Raw genomic sequence first — 13249 nt, 5'->3', positions numbered from 1 at the left:
AAACCTGTGTACCTATGGTCAATTTATCTACTACAAAAGAGGCAAGAGTATACAATGGAGAAAAGACAGTCTCTTCAATAAATGATCCTAGAAAAACTGGACAGCAACATGTAAAAAAATGACTTTAGAACATTCTTTTTACAACACAAGAATAAACTCAAAATGAATTAAAGAGAGACCTCACTAAATGCGAGACCAGATACTATAAACTCTGAGAGGAAAATATAGGCAGAAATACTCTTCAACATAAATCGAAGTAACATCTTTTTCAATCGATCACCTAGAGTGTATTGTAAATAAAAACAAAAATAAATTGGGCCTAATTAAACTTGAAAATTTTTGCATATTAAGGGAAACCATAAACAAAATGGGAAAACAAACCACAGAATGGTAGGAATATTTGCAAGTGAAGCAACTGATGAGGGATAGTCTCCAAAAAATACAAACAGGTCATGTGGTTTAATATTAAAGAAAACAAAAAACCTAATCAAAAATTGACAGAAGATCTAAAGAGGCATTTCTCCAAAGAAGACATACAGATAGATGGCCAAGAGGCACATGAAATATACTCAATATCACAAATTATTAAAGAAATGCAAATCAAAATTACACTGAGCTATAACCTCATACCAGTCAGAATGGCCATCATCAAAAAACCTACCAATGATAAATACTGGTGGTGTGGAGGAAAGGTTACCCTCCTACACTGTTGGTGGAAATGTAAACTGGTACAGCCACTATGATGAATAGTATGCTGGTTCCTTAAGAAATCGAAAATAGAGCTACCATATGATCCTGCAATAATACTCCTGGGCATATATTCAGAGAAAAACACTTTTCTAAAAGATACATGCACCCAAATGTTCATTGCAGTGCTGTTTACAATAGCCAAGACATGGAAGCAACCTAAATGTACATGAATGAAAGATGTACATGTACATGAAAGATGAATTGCTAAAGAAGATGTGGTATATATACACAATAGAATATTACTGAGCCATTAAAAGAATGAAGTTATGGCATTTCCAGCAACATGGATGGACCTGGAGATTATCGTAATAAGTGAAGTAAGATCAGAGAAGACAAATATCATATGATACTGCTTATATGCGGAATCTTAAAAAATGATACAGATAAACTTATTTACAAAACAGAAACAGACTCGCAAACTTGGAGGACAAATTTATGGTTACCAGTGGGGAAAAGTAGGGGAAGGGATAAATTGGGATTTAGGACTGTACAGACTGATACACTTAAAATAGATAACCAACAAGGACTAATGTATAGCACAGAGAACTCTATTCAATACTCTGTAATAACCTAAATGGGAAAAGAACTTGAAAAAGAATAGATACATGTAAATGTATAAATGCCAGTTGTTCAAGCTGGATTTAGAAAAGGCAGAGGAACCAGAGATCAAATTGCCAACATCCTTCGGATCATAGAAAAAGCAAGAGATCCAGAAAAACATCTACTTCTGCTTTAATGACTACCCCAAAGCCTTTGACTGTGTGGATCCCAACAAACTGAGGAAAATTCTTCAGGAAGTGAGAATACCAGACCACCTGACCTGTCTCCTGAGAAATCTGTATGCAGGTCAAGAAGCAACAGTTAGAACTGGACATGGAACAACAGACTGGTTCCAAATTGTCAAAGGAGTATGTCAAGGCTGTATATTGTTACCATGCTTATTTAACTTCTATGCAGAGTACATCATGCCAAATGCCAGGCTGGATGGAGCACAAGCTGGAATCAAGATTGCTGGGAGAAATATCAATAACCTCAGATATGCAGATGATACCACTCTTATGGCAGAAAGTGAAGAGGAACTGAAGAGCCTCTTGATGCAAGTGAGAGAAGAGAGTGAAAAAGCTGGTGTAAAACTCAACATTCAAAAAATGAAGATTATGACATCTGGTCCCATCACTTCATGGCAAACAGATGGGGAAACAATGGAAACAGTGACAGACTTTATTTTTCTGGGCTCCAAAATCACTGCAAATGGTGATTTCAGCCCGGAAATTAAAAGACACTTGCTCCTTGGAAGAAAAGCTATGACCAACCTAGACAGTATATTAAAAAGCAGAGACATTACTTTGCCAACAAAGGTTCATATAGTCAAAGCTATGGTTTTTCCAGTGGTCATGTATGGATGTGAGAGTTGGACTGTGAAGAAAGCTGAGTGCCAAAGAATTGATGCTTTTGAACTGTGGTGTTGGAGAAGACCCTTGAGAGTCCCTTGGACTGCAAGGAGATCAAACTAGTCAATCCTAAAGGAAATCAGTACTGAATATTCATTGGAAGGACTGATGCTGAAGCTGAAACTCCGATACTTTGGCTACCTGATGTGAAGAACTGACTCCTTGGAAAAGACCCTGATGCTGGGAAAGAGTGAACGCAGGAGGAGAAGGGGACGACAGAGGATGAGATGGTTGGATGGCATCACTGACTCAATGGACATGAGTTTTAGCAAGCTCCGGGAGTTGGTGATGGTCAAGGAGGTCTGGCTTGCTGCAGTCCATGGGTCACAAAGAGTCGGACAGGACTGAGTAACTGAACTGAACTGAAATGTGTAACTGAATTTTTTTGTTGTACACCTGAAATTAACACAACATTGTAAATCAACTGTATTCTAGTATAAAATAAAAATTAAAAAATAAACTCTCTATTTCAACCACTTAGTGTCTCAAGTGAGCAAGCCTGATCATTTAAGATAAGAAATGGTAGCAATGCACTGTCATTTAGAGACAGTGGGTTCAGGCTCAGCCATCCTAGTCTTGAAAGACAGCTCTACTACTTTTATCAATGTGTTTCTTAGACACATTATAGAACATCTCTAAAGCTCCACTTCTTTTTTTAATTGAAGCATAGATGATTTACAGTATCAAGGCAGTTTTAGGTGTACAGTGATTCAGATTCTTTTCCATTGTAGTTTATTACAAAATACTGAGTATAGTTCCCTACACTGTACAGTAGGTCTTGTTGGTTACCTATTTATATATAGTAGTGTGTATATGTTAATTCAAGCCTTCTGTTCTAATTTAAAATAAAGTTCCATTTCTCATCCACAAAATAGGTGCAATAATATAGTGGGTATTTTATAAAATTGTAGGAATAAAATTGGTTAAGGCAAGCATGCATTTAAATCATTAGAATAGTACCTGTTTCAAGTAACTATACAGATTCAATTTAGTTCAGTTCAGTTCAGTTGCTCAGTTGTGTCCGACTCTTTGCGACCCCATGAATCGCAGCATGCCAGGCCTCCCTGTCCATCACCAACTCCTGGAGTTCACTCAAACTCATGTCCATCGAGTCGGTGATGCCATCCAACCATCTCAACCTCTGTCGTCCCCTTCTCCTCCTGCCCCCAATCCCTCCCAGCATCAGAGTCTTTTCCAATGAGTCAACTCTTCACATGAGGTGGCCAAAGTACTGGAGTTTCAGCTTTAGCATCATTCCTTCCAAAGAAATCCCAGGACTGATCTTCCAAGGGACTCTCAAGAGTCTTCTCCAACACCACAGTTCAAAAGCATCAATTCTTTGGCACTCAGCTTTCTTCACAGTCCAACTCTCACATCCATACATGACTACTGGAAAACCATAGCCTTGACTAGACAGACCTTTGTTGGCAAAGTAATGTCTCTGCTTTTCAATATGCCATCTAAGTTGGTCATAACTTATCTTCCAAGGAGTAAGTGTCTTTTAATTTCATGGCTGCAGTCACCATCTGCAGTGATTTTGGAGCCCCAAAAAATAAAGTCTGACACTGTTTCCACTGTTTCCCCATCTATTTGCCATGAAGTGATGGGACCGGATGCCATGATCTTCGTTTTCTGAATGTTGAGCTTTAAGCCAACTTTTTCACTCTCCTCTTTCACGTTCATCAAGAGGCTTTTGAGTTCCTCTTCACTTTCTGCCATAAGGGTGGTGTCATCTGCATATCTGAGGTTATTGATATTTCTCCTGGCAATCTTGATTCCAGCTTGTGCTTCTTCCAGCCCAGCGTTTTTCATGATGTACTCTGCATATGAGTTAAATAAGCAGGGTGACAATATACAGCTTTGACATACTCCTTTTCCTATTTATGATTTATTGTTTATGATTTATATTGTTGAATTTACTATTATTATTTATAAAAAACCAGAACTCAGTTTAATCAAAAGGGTGATGGAGTACTGGAGAGTTTTTTCCTAAGTTTGTCTATATCTATATAAATCATCACACTTTCTAATAGCTAGAGTGCCTTTGCTTTCCAGACTTGAAGGTTAAAGCTCCATGTGCTGGGGTTTGTTTTTTCATCCAGCCATTATTTTAAGTCTGAGACTACTCCTCAGTTACCAACTCCCGGAGTTCACTCAGACTCATGTCCATCGAGTCAGTGATGCCATCCAGCCATCTTATCCTCTGTCGTCCCCTTCTCCTCCTGCCCCCAATCCCTCTCAGCATCAGAGTCTTTTCCAATGAGTCAACTCTTCGCATGAGGTGGCCAAAGTACTGGAGTTTCAGCTTTAGCATCATTCCTTCCAAAGAAATCCCAGGGCTGATCTCCTTCAGAATGGACTGGTTGGATCTCCTTGCAGTCCAAGGGACTCGCAAGAGTCTTCTCCAACACCTCAGTTCAAAAGCATCAATTCTTCGGCGCTCGGCCTTCTTCACAGTCCAACTCTCACATCCATACATGACCACTAGAAAAACCATAGCCTTGACTAGACGGACCTTTGTTGGCAAAGTAATGTCTCTGCTTTTGAATATGCTATCTAGGTTGGTCATAACTTTCCTTCCAAGGAGTAAGTGTCAATAGAAGTTTCTTATTTTGTGGGTTTTTTTTTTTTTAATTTTTGAAAAGTATAGATCACCAAAAATTTTTATCATAGAAAAATCTAACAGGTAAATGATTTTCAAAGATTTTGGGTCTATAATCAAATTAAGCATAGAAATCATACTCTAGTGGGTTTATGGAAAAGTTCTATTAAACTTTAAAGGGAGTCATTATCCTTATCTTTTCCATTCTAGTGCAGTGAACCTATAAATTTCATTTCCATGTAGTTTTGAAATGTATTTAAAGTAAAAGCATATTGTATGGAGAATTCTCATATATGCCCCCCCAATATACAGCTGTCCTTAATATTAACAGTTTGCATTAGTGGTACATTCATTACAACTAATAAAGCAATATTGATATGCTATCACTCCCAAAGTCCATAATTTACGTAAAGAGCCAACGTAAAGGGCCACTTCTGTGTTATACAGTTTTATGGGTTTTAACAAGTGCATAATGTTTTGTATCTGCCATTATAGTGTCACACAAAACAGTTTCCCCATCCTATGCTTAGTTACCTATTCATCCTTAGTCTACCCTCCCCTACTCATAAGTGAAGTGAAGTCGCTCAGTCATGTCTGACTCTTTGTGACCGCATAGACTGTAGCCTACCGGGCTCCTCCGTCCATGGGATTTTCCAGGCAAGAGTACTGGAGTGGGTTGCTATTTCCTTCTGCAGAGGATCTCCCTGACCCAGGGATCGAACCTGGGTCTCCCGCATTGTACACAGACGCATTACCATCTGAGCCACAAGGGAAGCCCACCCTACTCATAAAACACCTAGCAAACACTGATCATTAGTCTTTATAGTTCTGCCTTTTTCAGAATATCATGTAGTTGCAATAATTCAGTATGTAGTCTTTAAGATTGGCTTTTTTCACTTAACAATATGCATTTAAGTTTCTTCCATGGCTTGATAAATTATTTCTTTTTGTCTAAATAAATAGCTATAAATAATATTCCACTGGATGTATCACAGTTTGGTTATCCATTCATCTATTAAAGAGCATCTTGGTTTCTTCCAGGCTTAGGTGCTTATGAATAAAGCTGCTGTAAGTACTGGTGAGCAGGTTTTTATGTTGATACAAATGTTTGACTCAATTGGGTTGAGTCAAACATTTATATCTAGCATCATGATTGATGGATCATATGGTAAAACTATTAAACTTTGTAAGAAACTGTAGGAATAGAATTATGATTTGACAGTTTCCTTCAGGGCTTGAATGATATTATGTTTCTGGCTTGTATGGTTTCTGATGTAAGGTCTGTGGTCATTATTTCCTTTATGCTTCTACATGTAATATACCATTTTTTCTGGATGTTTTAAATTTTTTCTTTTTATCACTAAAAGATACTCTTCTTGACGTTTGGTGAGTTTCTTGGATTTGTGGGTTTATAGATTTCATAAAATTTAGAAATTTATTTCTAGCTTTTCATTATTTCTGCAGATACATTTTTATGACTCCCTTTCTCCCACTTCATCTCCTGGGACTCAAACTGCATATATGCAGACAACTTGATACTGTCTTCCAGGTCACTGAGCTCTTAATTTTTGGCTGTATTTCTCTTTGTATTTGACTTTTGAGAGTTTCTCTTGCAAAGTTTTCAGAAGTTTTTGCAACACTACTAACTAACTACTACTAACTACTAACTAACTCTTGTTAGTATCTGGGATAAGACAAATGCTATATATTGAAATTTGGCTCTTTTCCATTCTTTATTTTGTTTAGTCACTAAGTCATGTCTGACTCTTTTGTGACCTGGTGGACTGTAGCCTGCCAGGCTCCTCTGTTCATGGGATTTCCCAGGCAAGAATACTGGAGTGGGTTGCCGTATTTTCTCCAGGGGATTTTCCCCACCCAAGGATGAAACCTGGGTCTCCTGCATTGCAGGAGGATTCTTTACTGCTGAGACACAAAGGAAGCCCCCTTTCCATTCTTATCTACCTTTTTAATTCACGAAAAAGGGATTCCAGGTGAGATGCAAGAAAGACAAATAAAATATGAGGAAAAGATAATTTTCATACTGCAGCTTTTGATTCTGAATAAGAGAGGAAAATTTACATATGGATAAACAGTCTCTGCACTGTTTTGAATGATTGCATTATGATTTATTACTTTTTTATATTTCTTTGTACTATTTTTTGGTAATAGTTCAAGAAAAAGAAATGTTATATTCTATTTCTACTTCTGAAACTCTTTATCAGAATTATAGAGAAAACCTTGTCATTTGCTTCAGTAATTGAGTTTTTTTCATTTTATATCATGAGAGGAATGCATTTTGTTGCCTTCAAATAAAAGAATCATAAGAAGTTTCTAACTTCTTTTTGAAGGAAAGTTTCATAATATTATCTTGTTTCATAAATATCAGCACAGTCTTCACAAATTTGAGGCATTGAGGCGATTGTCAATTAAATTAGTCTGAACCATAAAATGGAATTTCCTGAGGAAAAATATTTCAGAGGTAAGAAAAGATAGCCTGCCATATTTTTATATTTGAAAATACAATTGTAGAAATATATCTTTAGCTCTAGATCCTGTTGTCGCTCTTTAATCACACTGTATTAGGGAAAGAAATCCAAAATAATTCTCCTCTAGTAAAGAAGAAGATAATCTGAAGAATCAGGCTTCTGAAGCTTAACAAAACATTATGGAATATTTGATTATACTAGTTCAGTTTAAATGAAAAGATTATCAGTTTAGTTCAGCCACTCAATCATGTCTGAGTCTTTGTGACCCCATGCACTGCAGCATGCCAGGCTTCCCTGTCCATCAACAACTCTCAGGGCTTGCTAAAACTCATGTCCATCAAGTCGGTGATGCCATCCAACCATCTCATCCTCTGTCATCCCCTTCTCCTCCTGCCTTCAATCTTTTCCAGTATCCCAGGGTCTTTTCTAATGAGTCAGCTCTTCACATCAGGTGGCCAAAGTATTGGAGTTTCAGCTTCAGCATCAGTCCTTCCAATGAATATTCAGTACTGATTTCCTTTAGGATTGGCTGGTTTGATCTCCTTGCAGTCCAAGGGACTCTCAAGAGTCTTCTCTAGCACCACAGTTCAAAAGCATCAATTCTTCAGTGTTCAGCTTTCTTTATGGTCCAACTCTCACATCCATACATGACTATTGGAAAAACCATAGCTTTGACTAGATGGACCTTTACTAGCAAAGTAATGTCTCTGCTTTTTAATATGCTGTCTAGGTTGGTCATAGCTTTTCTTCCAGGGATAGCTTTTCCCTTAAAATCATCTTTATTCTACCATTAAATTAGTCAACTAGTGATTTTAGAAACACTCAGTAAACTTGCTAAAAGTAGCATTATTGAAATTTCTCTTTTGATTGACAGCATGAAGCATATGTAATTGATAAAATAGATAAGAGTTGTCCAAATTTTCCTGGAAAAGTGATAAAAATAAGAAGAGATCTTATTAGTTAGATATCAGTTGCTATCAGGTACCAAAGGAGGAAGGCTACCAGCTCCTTGTGAAGTTAGAATAATTGGGAAATGTGAACATAGGCCTCCAAGGGCCATCTTGTCACACTCTCATGGCAGGATATACATGAGATTTCAATGCAAACAAGCTTCTGTGAATTGCCAGTGGTTAAATATTCTGCATAGTGTACCCAAATCAAGAACATTCATCTTAGAAAAAAATAGAGGGAAGAAATAAACTGAGAGACTAGTATACTAGTAAATAGGATCTGTCTGTAAGTTTAGGACCTGAGGTTCCAAGAGCCCATCACGATCTATGTCCAGCCTGGCCCTCCACTCTCCTGTCATCTAGACCCTGAGGGAGTGATCCAGAACAGAGGGTGTTCTGGTGTCACGTGTCTGGTGTCTCTGCTCCCTCCTGTCCAGGTTAGTCATCCAAGTTCTGAAACTGGCCTCTTTCTTTAGTGATTGATAATAAAACCCTCTACTTTCTTCAGAGGGCCTCACCCTCCACCAGAAGGTAGCTCATTATGCCACTGAGTCAAAGGGACAACTACATCTGAACCCAATACAACATGCCTAATACCGGCTAGAGAAGGAAACAGGAACATATAATGTCAATTAGCAGAGGGTGGAGTGTACCATGGCTCTTACAAGAATAAAATTTAAAAGTTCACACAGCTCTTGAATATCAAAGATATTTGTTTTTAGTCTAAATTTTTGTTTCTCTCACTCAATATTTCTGGTATGGCAATCCACTCCAGTATTCTTGTCTGGAGAATTCCATGGACAGCCCAGGGGGTTGCACAGAGTCAGACACGACTGAATGACTAACACTCAAACATTCCCAATCTTTGCTGATGAAAATCTTCCTCTTGAGCATCCACTAGCATATACATGGCACCTCAGGAGGATGGCCCCTTCCTTCCAGAGCTCACATTTTAAACAGGCTGAACAAACTAAGATCGAATTGTTCCTAGGCATTCTCTATCATAATGAACAGTAAGCTGTCTAAAATCTTGTCTGGAATGAGAAGTATAAACAAATAAATAGCATAATTTGTTGTATCCATTTGTACCTTAATTGCATGCTGTGTTCAGCAAGCAGTGGGTCAGAGTCAGAAGGCTTTGTAATTCTCTTTTTCCTAGAGATGAAGGAGAAAAATGAATTAATACATTAATAATGATTGTTTTGGTGACCACAGAAATGCACTGATGTTTTAGAAATAAATGTACCAGTTTTAAAGTTGTATTTTTTTTAAAAAAAGAATATATCTCAATCACCCACTTAGAAAGTCAGGTTATGATTTTTAAGAACAGGCAATACAATATCATGTAATCTTTATTGAAATCCATCTCTTCAGCATAAGCATAGCTTTCATTAAACAACGTTTCAGTATTTTATGTTATTACTTAATGCTTTCTACGTTCTTGGGAAGGCTTTTTTATCTCTTCTTGCTATTCTTTGGAACTCTGCATTCAGATGCTTATATCTTTCCTTTTCTCCTTTGCTTTTCACTTCTCTTATTTTCACAGCTATTTGTAAGTCCTCCTCAGATAGCCATTTTGCTTTTTTGCATTTCTTTTCCATGGGGATGGTCTTGATCCCTGTCTCCTGTACAATGTCACGAACCTCCGACGATAGTTCATCAGGCACTCTATCTATCAGATCTAGGCCCTTAAATCTATTTCTCACTTCCACTGTATAATCATAAGGGATTTGATTTAGGTCATACCTGAATGGTCTAGTGGTTTTCCCTACTTTCTTCAATTTCAGTCTAAATTTGGCAATAAGGAGTTCATGATCTGAGCCATAGTCAGCTCCTGGTCTTGTTTTTGTTGACTGTATACAGCTTCTCCATCTTTGGCTGCAAAGAATATAATCAATCTGATTTTGGTGTTGACCATCTGGTGATGTGCATGTATAGAGTCTTCTCTTGTGTTGTTGGAAGAGTGTGTTTGCTATGACCAGTGCATTTTCTTGGCAAAACTCTATTAGTCTTTGCCCTGCTTCATTCCGTATTCCAAGGCAAGATTGCCAGGAGAAATATCAATAACCTCAGATATGCAGATGATACCACCCTTATGGCAGAAAGTGAAGAGGAACTCAAAAGCCTCTTGATGAAAGTGAAAGTGGAGAGTGAAAAAGTTGGCTTAAAGCTCAACATTCAGTAAACGAAGATCATGGCATCTGGTCCCATCACTTCATGGCAAACAGATGGGGAAACAGTGGAAACAGTGGCTGACTTTATTTTTCTGGGCTCCAAAATCACTGCAGATGGTGACTACAGCTATGAAATTAAAAGACACTTACTCCTTGGAAGAAAAGTTGTGACCAACCTAGATAGCATATTGAAAAGCAGAGACATTACTTTGCCAACAAAGGTCCATGTAGTCAAGGCTATGGTTTTTCCAGTGGTCATGTATGGATGTGAGAGTTGGACTGTGAAGAAAGCTGAGTGCCGAAGAATTGATGCTTTTGAACTGTGGTGTTGGAGAAGACTCTTGAGAGTCCCTTGGACTGCAAGGAGATCCAACCAGTCCATTCTGAAGGAGATCAGTCCTGGGATTTCTTTGGAAGGAATGATGCTAAAGCTGAAACTCCTACTTTGGCCACCTCATGTGAAGAGTTGACTCATTGAAAAAGACTCTGGTGCTGGGAGGGATTGGGGGCACGAGGAGAAGGGGACGACAGAGGATGAGATGGCTGGATGATATCACTGACTCGATGGACGTAAGTCTGAGTGAACTCCAGGAGTTGATGATGGTCAGGGAGGCCTGGCGTGCTGCGATTCATGGGGTCACAAATAGTCAGACACAACTGAGCGACTGAACTGAACTGAACGTTCTTGGGAACATCAAAGTCACAGACTATTTATATTTTTGAAGAATTTAAACTCTTAGTATATACTTTATGTCTCTAAATTGTTCTGTGCAAGACAGAAGTCTCATGGTAAAAGTCTGTTGCAGACTGTCCAAAGTTCTGCTAAGAAGAGACCAATATAAGATAATGAACTATTAATAGTTTTTTAAAAGGTATAAACTTTGACATAAAGCAGCAGGTTACCTTTCAAATGGGTGATTTTTAACACAATGTGTTTGAGGAACAGGTGAAAGAATCAGTGTCTCTAGAGCATTTTTTAAGAGCTAAGCCATTTGAATATATTGTCGTTTAGTCCTCCTAATAACCTAGGATATAGACGTTGTTATTGATATCAAGGGCCTCCCTGGTGGTTCAGTGGTAAAGAAGCTGCCTGCCAATGCAGGAGACACTGATTCAATCCCTGGGTCAGGAAGATTCTGTGGAGAAGGAAATGGCAACCCTCTCCAGTATTCTTGCCTGGGAAATCCCATGGACAGAGGAGCCTAGTGTGCTACAGTCCATGGGTGGCAAAAGAGTCAGACACGACTTAGCGACTAAACAACAAATTGATGTCAATAGGTAAAAATGTTCAGGTTCACAGAAGGGATCTTATTCAGATAGAAAGTAGTACAGCTAGACCTTAAGTTCAGCTGCATCTGACTCTAAAGACTCTGTGCTTTTTATTACTTCATTACTTTTCTCTAAAGAAAAATGTCACATTGTAAGACAGTGTGCTCTTAGCTAATATATGTGCAGAAGGGGATTTGAGAGTCATTGTCAATTATTTCTAACTTTCACTTAGGTATCATATTGACTATGTGCTCATTTCCATGATAGCATGCATCCCATATTGGATCATTTTGTCTGTCTTTCATCCGTCACCTCCACAAGACTGGGAGTTCTTTGAATGAGGAGACTGTGTCTTTTATCTCTCAAACCACAGGATACAGCATACTAATTCATCCATTCACAAATATTTATAGGATGTCTACTATGTGTCAGGAATTATATCAGGCACATGGTCTTCAGGAGAAAGCAAGAAATATTAGTTTCCCATAGGGCAGCATATAATTATTCTAGTAATCACTCTAAAAATATCTCAGGAGGAATTCATCCTCAAAATGCAATTATTCTTGCAACTATTGTATTTCTAATTGCTTCATTTAAGAAAGACAATGACAAAGGTGAGTTAAAAAAATAGCATCAGATCTAGCATTTAGTCAAGATTTTGACACTTGTACCTTGGATACCTAAGTTAACCCCCTCAAACCTTACTTGTTTTCTATAAGACAAAGATGCTATTAGAAACATATAATAAGAAAGATTTTACTGTCCCTAAGATATAAAGGGGCTTCCCTGGTAGCTCAGCTGGTAAAGAATCCACCTGCAATGCTGGAGACCCCAGTTCAATTCCTGGGTCAGGAAGATTCCCCTAGAGAAGGCATAGGCTATCCACTCCAGTATTCTTGGGTTTCTCAGGTGGCTCAGACAATAAAAATCTGCCCGCAATGCAGGAGACCTGGGTTCGATCCCTGGGTTGCAAAGATCCTCTGGAGGAGGGAACGGAAACCCACCCCAGTATTCTTGCTTGGAGAATCCCCATGGACAGAAGAGCCTGGAGGGCTACAGTCCATGGGGTCACAAAGAGTTGGACATGACTGAGCAACTAAGGATAGCACAGCAAGATACAAAGAACTCCTGTAAACCAGTCAAGAAAACAAATCAAATTAATGGGAAAGAAAAATCTGAAGAAATTTGGGAATGATTAGGAAGTTAATTTCAAAAAGTGTAAGTGTAGACTGCCTATAAAAAAGAAGTGTTGTTCAACATTATTAAGAAAAAGATAAGTAATAGGAAATATCAATTGGCCAATATTTACATGATTAATAATTTCTAGTATTAGAAAGGGAATAAAGAAATGAACCAAAAACAGCTAAGACTCTTGATTAAGTCTTTTCTCAGTGCAATTTGGTAACATGGTCTTAATTTTAAACATAAGAAACCGAAGAAACAAGACAAATACATAAAAATGTATGCATAAAGTATTGGTTCATAATTACATTTCTTTAAATGAAAGACAAGCTGTACCAAAAATCAACTGTTCTTCATTAAGGGATTGGCTAAATCAATATAAGTA

The 13249-nt window shown here is 38.0% G+C and overlaps 1 long non-coding RNA gene across 1 annotated transcript in view; it reads right to left on the bottom strand.

The window, feature by feature from the left end:
- Positions 1–9376, bottom strand: part of LOC129657165 (uncharacterized) — a 32967-nt gene extending 23591 nt beyond the window's left edge. Inside the window, exon 1 of the long non-coding RNA XR_008716569.1 lies at positions 9329–9376. This is a non-coding gene — a long non-coding RNA (uncharacterized LOC129657165). The remainder of the gene's footprint in view (positions 1–9328) is intronic.
- Between the last annotated feature and the right edge of the window lie 3873 nt (positions 9377–13249).

This window comes from Bubalus kerabau, chromosome 7 (assembly GCF_029407905.1).
Source record: "Bubalus kerabau isolate K-KA32 ecotype Philippines breed swamp buffalo chromosome 7, PCC_UOA_SB_1v2, whole genome shotgun sequence".
In the NCBI taxonomy this organism is placed as follows: domain Eukaryota; kingdom Metazoa; phylum Chordata; class Mammalia; order Artiodactyla; family Bovidae; genus Bubalus; species Bubalus kerabau.
The sequence above is the reverse complement of the archived record's forward strand: the minus strand, read 5'-3'. Positions and strand labels throughout refer to the sequence as shown.